The 13,020-nt window shown below is 39.7% G+C and overlaps 1 long non-coding RNA gene across 1 annotated transcript in view; it reads right to left on the bottom strand.

Moving 5' to 3' along the window:
• The window catches only part of LOC148189991 (uncharacterized), a 92,784-nt gene that overhangs the window by 48,755 nt on the left and 31,009 nt on the right, over positions 1–13,020 (bottom strand). The window contains exons 3-4 of the long non-coding RNA XR_015776143.1: positions 8,136–8,222; positions 581–676 (exon numbers count right to left, since the gene is read on the bottom strand). This is a non-coding gene — a long non-coding RNA (uncharacterized LOC148189991). The remainder of the gene's footprint in view (positions 1–580; positions 677–8,135; positions 8,223–13,020) is intronic.

Below are 13,020 nucleotides of genomic sequence, written 5' to 3'. Positions count from 1 at the left end.
TCAAGTTTCAATTAAAGTGAGTTTGTTTAACTTTGAAAAGAAAAATTCTGTTTTAACTCTTTTGAGGGTCATTGTAACTGATAATAATAATACTAATAATAATAATCATCACCATCATCATAATAATAATACTTATAATACCGTGACACCGTGATATTTTCTGAGATGGTTATTGTACTATGACGCTCTCATACGGTTGCAATGTAATTATTACAGTAATCTTTCATAAGAATTGTGACAGAAAAAGTTATTTTGCTCCTTAATATAAACTAGATATTTTTAATTCGCAGTGCAGCCTGTGTTCAAGCAGTAATATGTCCTGCAGTAAATATGACAACACGCTCATCTCACCAGCGTCTCACTGGTGTTTTCCTGTGTTTGACAATTTATGTTACGAGGCGACATGCCATTCAGCAACCTGCTGCCAGTGTGTAACACCTAGTTTTCGATTGCTTTTTCTACATGTAAAGCTAGGAAATTGCATCAATATTTCATAGGAGGCAGCATTTTCTTGTGCACAGATTCAATGGGCAAGGAGATAAACAGTGGGGTATTAATAATGCAGTGCGGTGACACTGACCTTATTTTGTGCCTTTCAACCTGCACTGATATTTTGATGCACAGTGCCCCGCGACTCTCTTGCACACAGGAGGTTTTCACGCTCTTTGTTCAAAGCCTGGAAAAAAAAAAGACACTTCCTGTTTGACAGAGGTTACATCACTGCCTAAACCACCTAAAGACATTAACGAAAATGCAGGGGCTACGTGCTGTTTTTTTGGGGGGGGATACACTGTGGAAATACATATCTTCATTTTCACAGAAACAATGTGAATGCTAAGTGTCGGTTTGACAACTAGTGTTGACAGCTGAGCAGATGCCTTGAAGGTGAACTGTGAGAGGCTTTGACAGGGGACTAAAAAGGCAGTGCAGCAACCTCTTCTTCACTGCAGGATGGGGAAGATACTAAGCAGCCAAGAAAAGCCTGTTAGTCCAACTGCAGGTCACCCAAACAAATAAACATGTCTCTGAATAAATAGTGTTTGAAAGGGAAAATCCAGTGTGGCTGTGGTGAAAAAGGAATTTCAGTCTTTGTATATGTCGTGTCAAATTTTGAACGCAATGTTGGAACAATGTTTTGAATTTTAGATTAATATTATTTAAGACTGAACTTCTAAAAATTACTACCACTACAGTGTTTCTCTGAAAAAAAGAGACAAACTAATTTACACATCGTACAGTAAAAGCACAGAACAAGCTTCCAGAGTATGTAATGCAGGCAAGCTTATTTGTGATTATTTGTGTAATAATAAGTATTTAAATCTGTATACTGTAAATATTGTATATTGTTTTGTAGGATGGTTTATTAATGCTGGAGAGTCTGGTGAGGAGAATTCAAATCCTGTACCAGAAAATAATTGATACATTTCAATGAAATGTCAATTTTGGAACACATCAACAAACTAAAAATGTACAAAAACTTTGAAGGGTGGGCAAAATCCTCATTTCTTGTCATAATTATGATATTAAGTTCTGGGCAATAATTTAACATTGTCATTAAACAACTTTATGTGTAATAGGGCCACACAATGATTAATATAGGATTAATATTGGGGGCAAAACAATTCTGATTATTTTTCATGATACTGATATCAACCCTGTCTCCCAGCATTTATTTACTGAGGATTAACACCATGACAATTACACTGTAATAATAAACAAACATTTCTTAGTCTGTTCTTTATTTCTCTATGCAATAAACTGGCTTTACTGAAGATTCTATGTTTGTGTTTACTCAGTAACATTTAAACAACTCCTTCAATGTCTAAGTTAAATGACTGAATGAAAGATGTAAATCTTAACTACAATTTATGTATAAAGAATCTGTAAACGAACAGATTATCCTACTGTCAAACAAATCAAAAAAAGACAGTAAAGGGAAATTGTATAATTCCATAATATGAATGACATGCAAAAACTAAACCCTGACAGTATTGGGAAAATTTTGTGGAACAACTTGAGCTACATGTCATGCATCACACCAATCCTTATTTAGCACCACTGCTGCCTATTTCCCCCATTTCCATCTATTACTTAAATACGATGCCAGTGTTACATATTCAGCCAGAAGATATCCATTTAAAATCTATAATTCATGTGTTAAACATTTTATTTGGCATGTTTTAAAAATAAATAACCTAAAAGTGTTTTTAAATATCTCTCTGACCCCTGAGACTGTGTGTATGTATGTGTGTGTGTGTGTGTGTGTGTGTGTGTGTGTGTGTGTGTGTGTGTGTGTGTGTGTGTGTATGTGTGTGCGTGTGGCCTGTCCATGAGACTGTTCTTTCAATCATTAGAGGTTTAGCAGCGGTCGTTTTTCCATGCAAAACAGAGAGACTTGTCCCAACAGAAAGGTGCTTTAGAGAAAAGCATCTGTGTGTTTGGCCTCTGGTTCACACATTTACAAAGGTGACAAACAATGACTAAGCCCCATCTGCCAGGAGCTTTTACCATGAGTGTTATAACAACCAGTAATAAGTGTAAATAATGAATGGCCCATATCTTACCATGAGGGGGCCTCGGCAGCACTGCTAAACTATTTAAGGTGCCTTGTTGATGGGAGTTATTTTTTGCTGTGGGGTTGTAGAAATTCTCTGGCTTCCCAGTAGAGTTTTGGCCTGACAATAAACAACAGTTTAATACTTTATCTAATCCCTGCCAGGAGGTGAGTCCAACAGCAAGCTCTTGCAGATGTTCACATCCAATAATCTATCCATAATTGATGAAACAGGGAGGTCAGATGTAATGGCTGCTGCCATTCCAGCAACAAATAAATGGTTATTGACAAAACAAGCCAGTGTGGCACTGAGTGGGCTGTGAGATGACAGGCATGGAGCAGAGCAGAGAGGAGAGGCGTGGAGGCGTGGAGACGAGGCAGGAGGCAGCAGAGGGAGGCTGAACTCTGGACCACTGCTCCTCCAATGGGCCAGCCGGTGCCAGACAGAGCCCAGAGAGCGGAGATGATCCCCTGGTGGACGGTTGGGGACACACCCCTGAGGAGCCGTCAGGAGAGCGTAAACAGGAGGAGAATGAGAGTGAAAAAACAGGGGGGAGAAACAAGAAGGGGGGCAAGCGGCATGGAGAGGTGAGTGCAACTGCATGGAGTGTGCTGAGTGCAGTGGGCCAGCTGTCCGCTCTTCTTTCATCTCTGGGCTTTATGTCAGATACAATCTACCTGGCTGTCAAGCCTCGGCAACCATCGCACAGCCCTCTCTCCCTCTTCCTCCCTCTCACCTTCGATAACTAACCCCCCCTCCCGTCCCTCTCCCTCCCTTCCTCTCTCTCTCTCTCCATCTCTCTGGTGGCTGTACAGAGGCGTCCACCTCTGTGTCCTCTGATTCCTCTGGCTAAATCTCTGAATGGTCTGCAGCACGCTTTATTCTCTGACTTCAAAGTCTCTGTCTTTAAAAACATATAGAGTGCATTTTTCGCATAGAACGACAAATTAATCAAAAAGATGACAATAATACAATGCTTAATTAATTCCTTAAAATGGATTTCTGATGTAGGAGCTATGTGTAGGCCCCTTGGCTAATGCAGAGTATCACATCCGCACTATTTTGCATTATTGCATTGTTTCTGTGAAAATCAGTTTCAAAATGTAATATCTTGTCTACCACAGTGTATTTTTAAATGTTGCATCCAATGATTCGGTGTATAAATGCTGAAATAGCCCCCAAGTGTTCCTAAAGACACAGAAAATTGTAATTAACAGGTTTTTTGTGCTCAAATCTATATAAATTAAATCAAAATGGGTCAATAGTGCAAATTATGGGAAACTGCTAGCTTGAAAAAATTCTTAATGTGTTTTATTCCTGTGAACGATTAAAGTGATCAGAGTTTCAGCCCAAAGCACTTCAAATAAAATCCTGAAGTGAAAATGTTGTAATCTAAATCTAAGCATAATATGTTACTCAGCAGGTTGTTCTCACCACTTACAAGCATTAAAATAGTAGAGATTTTTAAATTCTGTTGCAGTAAAACCATCCAAGAATTGCACAAGTTTCAGTGTTTACACAGTTAAAAATGGTAAAGGCGTAGCTAATGATGGACGTGGGCGGAGAACTGTGGGTTCTCTCTGGCACTTAACTGGAGTTAACTAACTAAATAAGCACTGTGCTTCTTTTAAGCCTCATTAACTCTTACATGGCAAATGGCTCTGTGTTGCACAACAGCGCACATGACGAGGAAAATGCTTCGAAGAAATACTGAGAGAGCAGAGGACAACATGCTTTTTAGTGCTTGAGAAAAAAAAGGCCATTTTTAACTCCAGCAGAGGGGTAGTGACTCTCCCTGGTAGAGTTCCCTTCTCCACCGCTTAATTACTGCGTGCGATCATGAATATTTCAGGCATATGCTTTCCCACTTTGTCACTGGAGTTCAGAACTAAGAGAAACAAGTTCATATGCATATTAATAGGGGGTTTGTGGGTGGAGGGGGACAGGAGGACTAAGGGTTGCCAGTGTGCTGGTGACAGCAGGAGGAAATGGCACTCATTCCCCAGCAGCTGCTCTTTTTAGATCCCCCTCAGAGGGAACTGCCCGAGGAGGGCCTCCGCCACAAAGGGGATAAAGGAGATGAGGGCTCTTGATGGAAAACAGGCAAACAACCACTGGGACCCCTTCTTACCCCCCTTCAAACACTAATGCTAGAGCTCACTCGCACACACGCACACGCAGAAACCCTTGGCCCACACTTAGCCGACCCCCAGGAGTTGTCAGGACCTCTTTAGCATTTTCCGCGGTGGCTGCTAAACTGTGCATTAGCACCAGGCTAACGGGACTGATCTAATGACTGACTGAGACTGAGGAGAGATTTTTTTTTTCTCCCCGCTATGTATAATGACAAATGGGATGCAGTCCTGAGGGAGGGGGAATGAGCTGAGGCCCTGCAAGCATCTGAGGCCCCTATCGGATGAAGAGGGTCGTACTATTAAAATGACAATATAAATGTAAATCCTAAGTAATAATTCTTAAAAATGGCTGACGTGACCCTCCCCTGGATCACGTGCGTCACTGCACTAACATGGTCTAGGGGCAGCATTAAACGTTGTCTAATTGAATTTATGGACCTTTAAACACCACTTAGCACCCAGTAGAGCATAATGATATGCTTTATTTAACATATCTAAACAAAGACGATTACGGCATTGTGCAGGTTTAATGGTGCACAAAGTGTTCTCTTTCCAGTTGATAAAGAGGCCCATTTGCACGTGTGAATGTCTTGTTACCAAATCTCCTGCAAATAAAAGCCTTTCTCAAAAAGTTAAATTTTTTTTTGACTGCATGTAGGACAACTCTTGATTAATTTGAACTCTGTCAAGTCTGTGCGGAGATATCAGGAACTTTTAATGGCAAGTTCAAAGGGAGCGCTAATTAGTTTGACCTTTCCTGTCATAATTAGCATGCCCATTCAACCTTCCACAATTTACCAGCAAGAACAAAAGAGGTAACACTCAAGCTGTGGTTCTGGGTAGAAAAACATTCTCTTAATTGATGTTTTCGAACAATACATGACACTATGTTTTGTTCCACATGCCCCTCATTTGCACAATTCTTTAGATGGACGCAGATCTAAAATACACACGCTGAAGTACTCAACTTGGGCAAGTGTCTTAAAATGTAAGAACAGGAGCACAAAGACGAGGCATGCAGGGTGAGGCAATTAGAGCACTGGCAGCTATATCACTTCCTCTAACATGTCAGAGGTACTAAATGTGATTTATAGTGGGAGTTCCTGCTGGGCACTTTTAAAGGGGAAAGAATCGAGAGCCATTCAGGAGGAGTGTAATGTGGAGGGCTTAATAATACAGTATAAACAAATGCTTTTCTTTCTTTTTTGTGGGTTTTTTGAGAGGTAGAAAAATAAATTCTCCATGGCCAAAGACAAAATAAAGCTTACAAAAGCACAGATAACACAACCATCGCCTGATAAAATCTGCTTGTTCACAAATGTGCAATTAGCAATCTTACAACTGTAAAGCCCCTTACTGAGTGTACTCAAAGTATTATTTACCATTTATCTGCAGCCAGGGTGAGCAAATCATGGCCTATGGACAGGATTAGAGTACAAGTCCAATGCTTATATCTGCAAACACATCAGAATGACTGCCACAGCTACAATAAACCCTTGTGATCTGTTTCAGATCTTGTTCCACTTTCCTATCAGTCGTCATCACAGCTGCTATAATTCCCTTTCTTAGTGCCAAGATTTTTCTGTCTTTTTTCCCTTAGATAGGAGGCACAAAGAGAACAGGACAGAGAGGGGTGGCTTTTGTTTTGGTACCTCTGTGTCTTCCCCCACTCTTTCTCTTTCTCTTCCCTTCCCTCTGTGGGGCTCTGGTGTGATTATTACACTTTCAGTGGAGGATTTAACCACGGGCCAGTTGGGCCATCGCCTCGGGGAGGTCCCGATTTCAATGCGTGTGTGCTACTTTTTCCCCCAGTTTATTGCCTTGCCTTTTATTCTGCCAGACAGTCCCACTGACATCAGGGGGCTCTTAGAATAACTTGCCCGAGGCAATCAGATCCCTGAACCTTAAATCAGCCACCGTATACTGGTATAGGTTCCAGATCTGAAAATGAGCTACTGCTAATAGATAAAGATAATTCATATGATGTTGGGTAGAGGATGAAATTATTTTTTTTTACTGTTTTAATATTTGTGTAGTCTGTCGACCAAGGAAATGTCCATGTGCTCACCTTTAATGACCTTTAGCTGTGACGATAAAAACAAAATTGTGTTAAAGAACACAACTGTGAGAGTTTTATATTTGATTGAGCACTGCAATGCTCAGTTTTGTACACTACATACCACCATAACATTTTTCAGGACCCCTATATCCAGCACGACTTCTAGCTCACCTGATAGTAAATGCATTCAGCATGAGTGCAGGGGCCCAGGTTTGATTTCAAACTGTAGCCCATTGCTCTCTTCTACTTTTCCTGTCTATCTTTGGCTATACTATCAATTTAAGGCAAAAAATAATCTTACAAAAAGAACTGTTTCCGATATACATAGTCGGAACATCTGTATGTACTTTTAATTTGCACATAAAAAGTACATACATTTTTGTCATACTGATACAAAATTTGGCATTTATGATTTATGTACATACAATCTCTCTATTCCTGTGTTTTTTTTTTGTTGTTGTTTTTTTCTTTTACTCACCTCCAAAATATTTTGGAGATGCAGATCACAGAGAGAAAAAACCTATGGCAGTTAGGATCTGAAGGGAAGATAGCAGCTAAAATCGATCAGTGACAGTTTTTTGGTCTGCTAATTGGTCTATATGAGAATTTAGGCATAATTAGCTTTTGGCAAAGTCAACAGGGACTCTCTTTTGTATTGATGGCCTTGGCCTCTCTCTCCTCTGGTCAGTAGAGACTGTGTGTGGATCAATGTGACAAGTCAAGTACAGGTCAAGCTTATATGGAAAATTTGGACCAACTGTGATGAAATGAAAGGAGATCAATATCCTGTTGTGCTACATGAATAAACGGCAATTGTATCCAACATTGTCAAGCTGAGGAAAAATAAGTAATAATATTAAAGCTCTGCTGGACCTGCATGATCCAACCTGATTTAAAAAAAAAAAAAAAAACACAAAGTAGTGGGGTCTTAAAAATGAGCATATTCAATGTCATATATTCACAGTTTTATGGCCAAAGGTTTTTTATGGGTAATGTGGAAAAAAGTGCAGTGCTCTATACATTACAGCAGCAGTGGTTCTCAGCTTTTATGTCTTTTGGCCCTTCAAAGTAAAGCAATATACACAGCATATAAAGCATGTGTAAAGCAAATACAGTGTTTTGTCACAAGCTGTATACAAGTTGGACGTGCTAATGAACGTTAAGTGAAATTTGGTAACCAAATTTCTATGAATATGAGGTAAAACTTGAAGAGTTAAAAAAAAAAAAGAGAATTAGGAAAAATAATATTACAGCAGAAATATGGTTTGCCTTCTGCCTGATCCTGTAAATCATCTGGCGCCCTTCAGATCTTTTTGTGGCCCCTTCAAGGGTCCTGACACTAAGGTTGGGAACCACTGTATTTCCGTGTTGCATATAGTAACATACCAGTCTTCCTCAGGGATGGCAATCGGTTTACAAGGAACTAAGTGCTGGTATTCTCATCCTCCTTCATCCAAAATGACCTGACTCCATCTGAAATAGACACATACCGGCAGATGGTCTCAGAGTTTACGTTTAATTAATCACATTTGTTTTTCTGATTTCAAAAACACAATCTTTATAAGAAAAAGTGGACCCACAATCAATCAAGCTAAAGGAAAAAAAAACAGTAGTGAAAATGCAAACCAAGACATGATTAATTCACACCACTGAGTAAACACTTAATAATTTCTTAATGTAGAACTGTCAAAGGACCTGATTTGTTGGAGGCTGATATGTACATAATTAAGACATACTGTATTTTCAGTCCTGTGGGTGTGTGCGCTTGCATGTGTGGATGTGCTTCAGTGTATGAATGACGGCTCGAGGAGTCCATGTAGTGCGTAAATGCTGCAGAAGGCCAGAGTCTCAGGAGTGAGCACTGTGGATCTGTGATCTCTGATCTGTGTGGGAACTCAGCAGGACTCTATCACTGACTCGGCTATCATATCAGCTATAGACATAAACTCACATTTGCTGAGCTCCCCTGTCTCCTGCTACAAGAGATTTAGCATGTCTAAAATTGATGGCTCGCCCCATCTCAAGGTGGGTTAGGAACAGTGGTGGGTAGAGTAGAGTGGGTGGGTAGAGTAGTCCAGTACAGGAAGCTGCAAACCCAGAGCGAGGGTGAGTCTGGGTGAGATGAAGGCAGCTGATCAGAGGAAAAGAGGTTTTGCCCTGTCAGGATGCTCTGAGATAACCTTATCCTCTGCCATTTGGTTAGAAGTGGTGAATTTACAGCTCACAGCAACTTAATATGATACAGTCTCTGGCTTTTGTTTGATATCTAATGTCAGAAAAAAACAAGTTATTGCACATAGGCCTATCTGATTAGACATTAGCGTAGTTTGCACACATTAAGACGAAGTGCTAACTTAGCACGTTTACTACACGTGACTGTTGCTGTCCCCCTGAATGTTCCACCAAACCTTGTTCAAACTCTCAAACTCTATACTTAAAAAAGGAACAAATATTTGAATATTCATTAGACATCGACAGGTTATCAGCCTGGCCGATTATTAGGGCTGATATTTGGCATTTTGACAATTATTTGTAGTGCTTTATTTTAATGATCGCCATTAATAAATGAAGACGTGTGCGTATTACACTTAAGAAACCTCAGGAAGAGCAGCAGAGGATGATGAGGGATCCCTCTTCCAGGACAGACAGACGTGCAATAGATGTCGTAAATAACAGTTGAACAATAATGACAAAAAGGAAAGAGAACACATATCATATTACAGTAATGATAGTTGTAAAATTCCTAAATGCGCTCTGTCCCCTGGCAGATTAAACATATGTAGGTTTTATCAGCATAAACATTTTGTGTTTTGTGTTGGAGTTTGTTATATTCCAAACTCTAATTTTCTACAGAAATATGTTCATATTTATTATAAATGCAAATCGGTTCCAAATATCAGTTATCGATCTCAATAAATACTAATAATTAGTATCCGTATCGGCCCTGAAAAATCAATACAGGTCGACTCCTAATACTCATTTGCACAGCCAAATCTGATTCAATAAGTGCAGTTGATTTGGAATTCTTGAAGGTCAAGATGTCCACTGTTTTTGGCTGACAGAATAGGCAGTTTATAGTATGAATTATGTTCCTTGTCACTTGAGAGGCAAACAGGGTCTGGATGTTGTAACAGGGAAGTGCATTTGCCTCTTCTGAAGGAGATGGAGGCTATTTATCTAATGCCATGATCTTTAACTGTAGTCAATTGAAGGGGGATGTGAGCATGGTAGGGCCCTACCTCTACTCCGTCGGCATTGCTATGATTCGCTAGTAGGCTATCTTATCTCTCTCTGTCGGACAATCAATGTTGTGTTTACGAGCTCTGCTGAAAACTATTTATAGCTAAATTTATCGTTAAAAGTAGCAAGACGTGTATAGTATTTTATAACAAATTTATCCAGGTAATAGTAAAAAGTATTGTGCAAAACAACTGCTCTTAGAAGTACAATTTATTTAAAAAATGACTCACATGCATGTAACAGTAAATGTAACATGTTACTACCCACCACTGATCAGGAGTCAGAGCTCTAATAGGAAGTAATTGTGCCCTTGCTTTAGTCTGGCACCTTACAGGGGATACAGGTCAACAGAAGAGCTGGAACGTAGAGATTGTTAAAAACAGATATGGTTGCTTGGGGTATATTTGTAGATCGACTGCAACATGAAATAAATAGCATTGCTGATTTCTTGCAAGGCTGTAAGAGGAAAAGTCACGTCTTTTAAACGTCTAATTGCAGCTGGAATCAAGCAGCTGAAGCTATGCGTGAAAAGGAATGCGTAGTTATAGCTTAAAAACAAGAAAAGTGCTTTAAACTGAGGAGAGCAAACATTGAATCATTGTTAAAACGATGTTAAGTTAAATTCATTAATATTGAAGCCTCGGCTTTGTTGAGACGGTTTTAAGTCAGATCGTATCAGCCTTTAAGATCTGAGTTTAAGATTTTATATGCAGTTTATGCAAGCAAAATGGGCCACCGCCACATCGAGCTCTCGCCTCACTCTTTATTGAAAGCTTTCTTAAAAACGACTGATAAAAGCCAAGGGCATCTTTAAGAATTGACACACTCTTTAAAACACACATCTCATGAAAAAGACTTAAAGAGGGCCAGTTGCAAATTTAATATAACTTGGGGGATGCAGCAGTGAAATACCATCAGTGTGCAGGCAGCGGCTGCTCACAAAGTAACTGCCTGGGTCTGAGAGAATACTACGCTCACATCACATCTAAAAGCCAAACACACTGGCAGACAGAGGCGAGGCAGGCAAGGCTGATGAAGAGTGAGGAGAAAAGGCAGGCTCAATTGAGCTGGAGAGATATACCCCTATTTCACCTTTTTGCATCACTTGCTTTTGTACTATATGTCCATTCAGACAAGAGCCTTTTATGGCATGAAAGCAAGGGTTTGATGAGTTCATCTAAGTAAATAAGCAAAAAAGAGAATGGGAAAAAAAGTTTCATGACATGTCTGATTCTTCCAACACCCTCTACAACCCAAAAAGACAAAGAAACCTGGACAAAAGAATTCAGTATTCAGAACAATACAAGTCAAGAGCTCCCAACACATGAGAAACTTAAGTGTAATTCTGTTCGCTTCTATTTTGATGCACTTTTTTTTACCTCATAAATATTTGATGAAATGGGTCCAAACCAAAGCTATATAACACTTCGGCATAACTGATGCTCACACCCGTGAGCCATCAACATTAGGGGCATGATTGAGTGCATTCAAATGAATTAAAACTGCACATTGATTACTTGATGGAATAAATGGGTCCTTCCCACCACATTTCCCCGCCATTCTTCAGCTCTGCTTACATGCAATAGATCCCACAGAGAGCAGCGCTGGCAAGACATCACAGAGAGAAAGGGACGGATAAGACCTTGGCAAATGCTCCTTTTGACTTACCATATATTTTAAAATGATGTGTTGATTTGATCTCTGTGGGAAGTTAATTAGGTTCATAGATTGCTTTAGGTATTCTTCAGGTAATTCAGAGTGTCATGATCTCTAGAAAAAAACCCTGAGACCTCACTCTGCTCCAAACACACTGCTGCATTATTGGGAGTAGCTAATTATTTTTACTGTGTCAGGGGTGCGCAATTTTGCCCGGTAGTAAAGCAGTGAAAAGGAATAATAATTGGAAAATCTAATAAGATGAGGCTAGTAGACACAAAGAACCTAGCCTACATTGTGAAAAGTTAATGCAATTTACAGAAGTTGCTGTGATCCACTGAGGCTGACATTTGAACCTAACAAGAACCTTTTTTTCTTGCTTCAAATCATCATTATTAGCTGCCACTGGCCAGAAAAGAATAACTTATCTTTTTTTTTTTTTAACATTCATACTGTCAATCAGGACAACAAAGTATCAGGACAAATAGTGCTGCTGATATTGCATTGCAATTAATGGAAGACTGCAAAAAGCTAAGTCTTTCTGCAGCAGCTCTGCTCTCACAAACTGAGGTAGTAGCTTCAGGATGAGCCTTAGGCATCTCCCAGCTGTCAAAGTTGGGAGGATATACAATGAGGCCACTCATTTTCCGCTGAACAAGTTGTTCAGCTCAGAGCAGGTACAGGACCTGCAGGGTGGTTTGCATATTGGAACAGTGAAGGTTGAGAGAAGCAGAACCTCTCATTAAAACCTTCAGATATCATTAGTTCCTCTATCACCACTTTACACACCAGCCAGCTCCTTTCCATCTCCTCTGCAGCTTTGCCTCTGTGGAGCAGCTGTCTTAAGAATAGCGAAACCCAACATAAACATGAATAAATAAATTTCCCATCTAATCACTCGCTTGAAAAGATTCATTCACACTCCCACCTTTCAGCCATATTTTATTTAAACAAAGGACATCAATCCTTGAATCATAAATAAAGGGGCCGCTCCACGCCAATTGTTTTAAAATGTTAAGCTATAACTAAAACCTCATAATGAAGCTGATCCGCAGAGACCAAGGTCAAAAGTAAAAATCATTTTGGTAATCCGATGTACAACAGTTCCCTTACACGGTGGCATAATTAACTTGAATATATTAATTCTTTAGTACATTGCTTATTGAATTATACATCCTCAATTTGCCTTTGACAATACAGTATATTGAGCAATGATGGTGAATAAGAAGTAGTAGATAAGACCTGTTGGCATATCTGGAGCCCCTGAGCATGAATTATTATCTCCGTCTCACTGAAGGACATTCTGTTGGGTTCAGGGAAATCACGAACCTCTGCTGAATAGGCCTATTTGTCTGAGTAAGCTGTAATTGCTTTC

Source organism: Plectropomus leopardus, chromosome 3 (genome assembly GCF_026936395.1).
Source record: "Plectropomus leopardus strain MGB_pleo_1.0 chromosome 3, ASM2693639v1, whole genome shotgun sequence".
NCBI classification, from domain to species: Eukaryota; Metazoa; Chordata; class Actinopteri; order Perciformes; family Serranidae; genus Plectropomus; species Plectropomus leopardus.
This window is presented reverse-complemented; position numbering and strand designations above follow the sequence as displayed.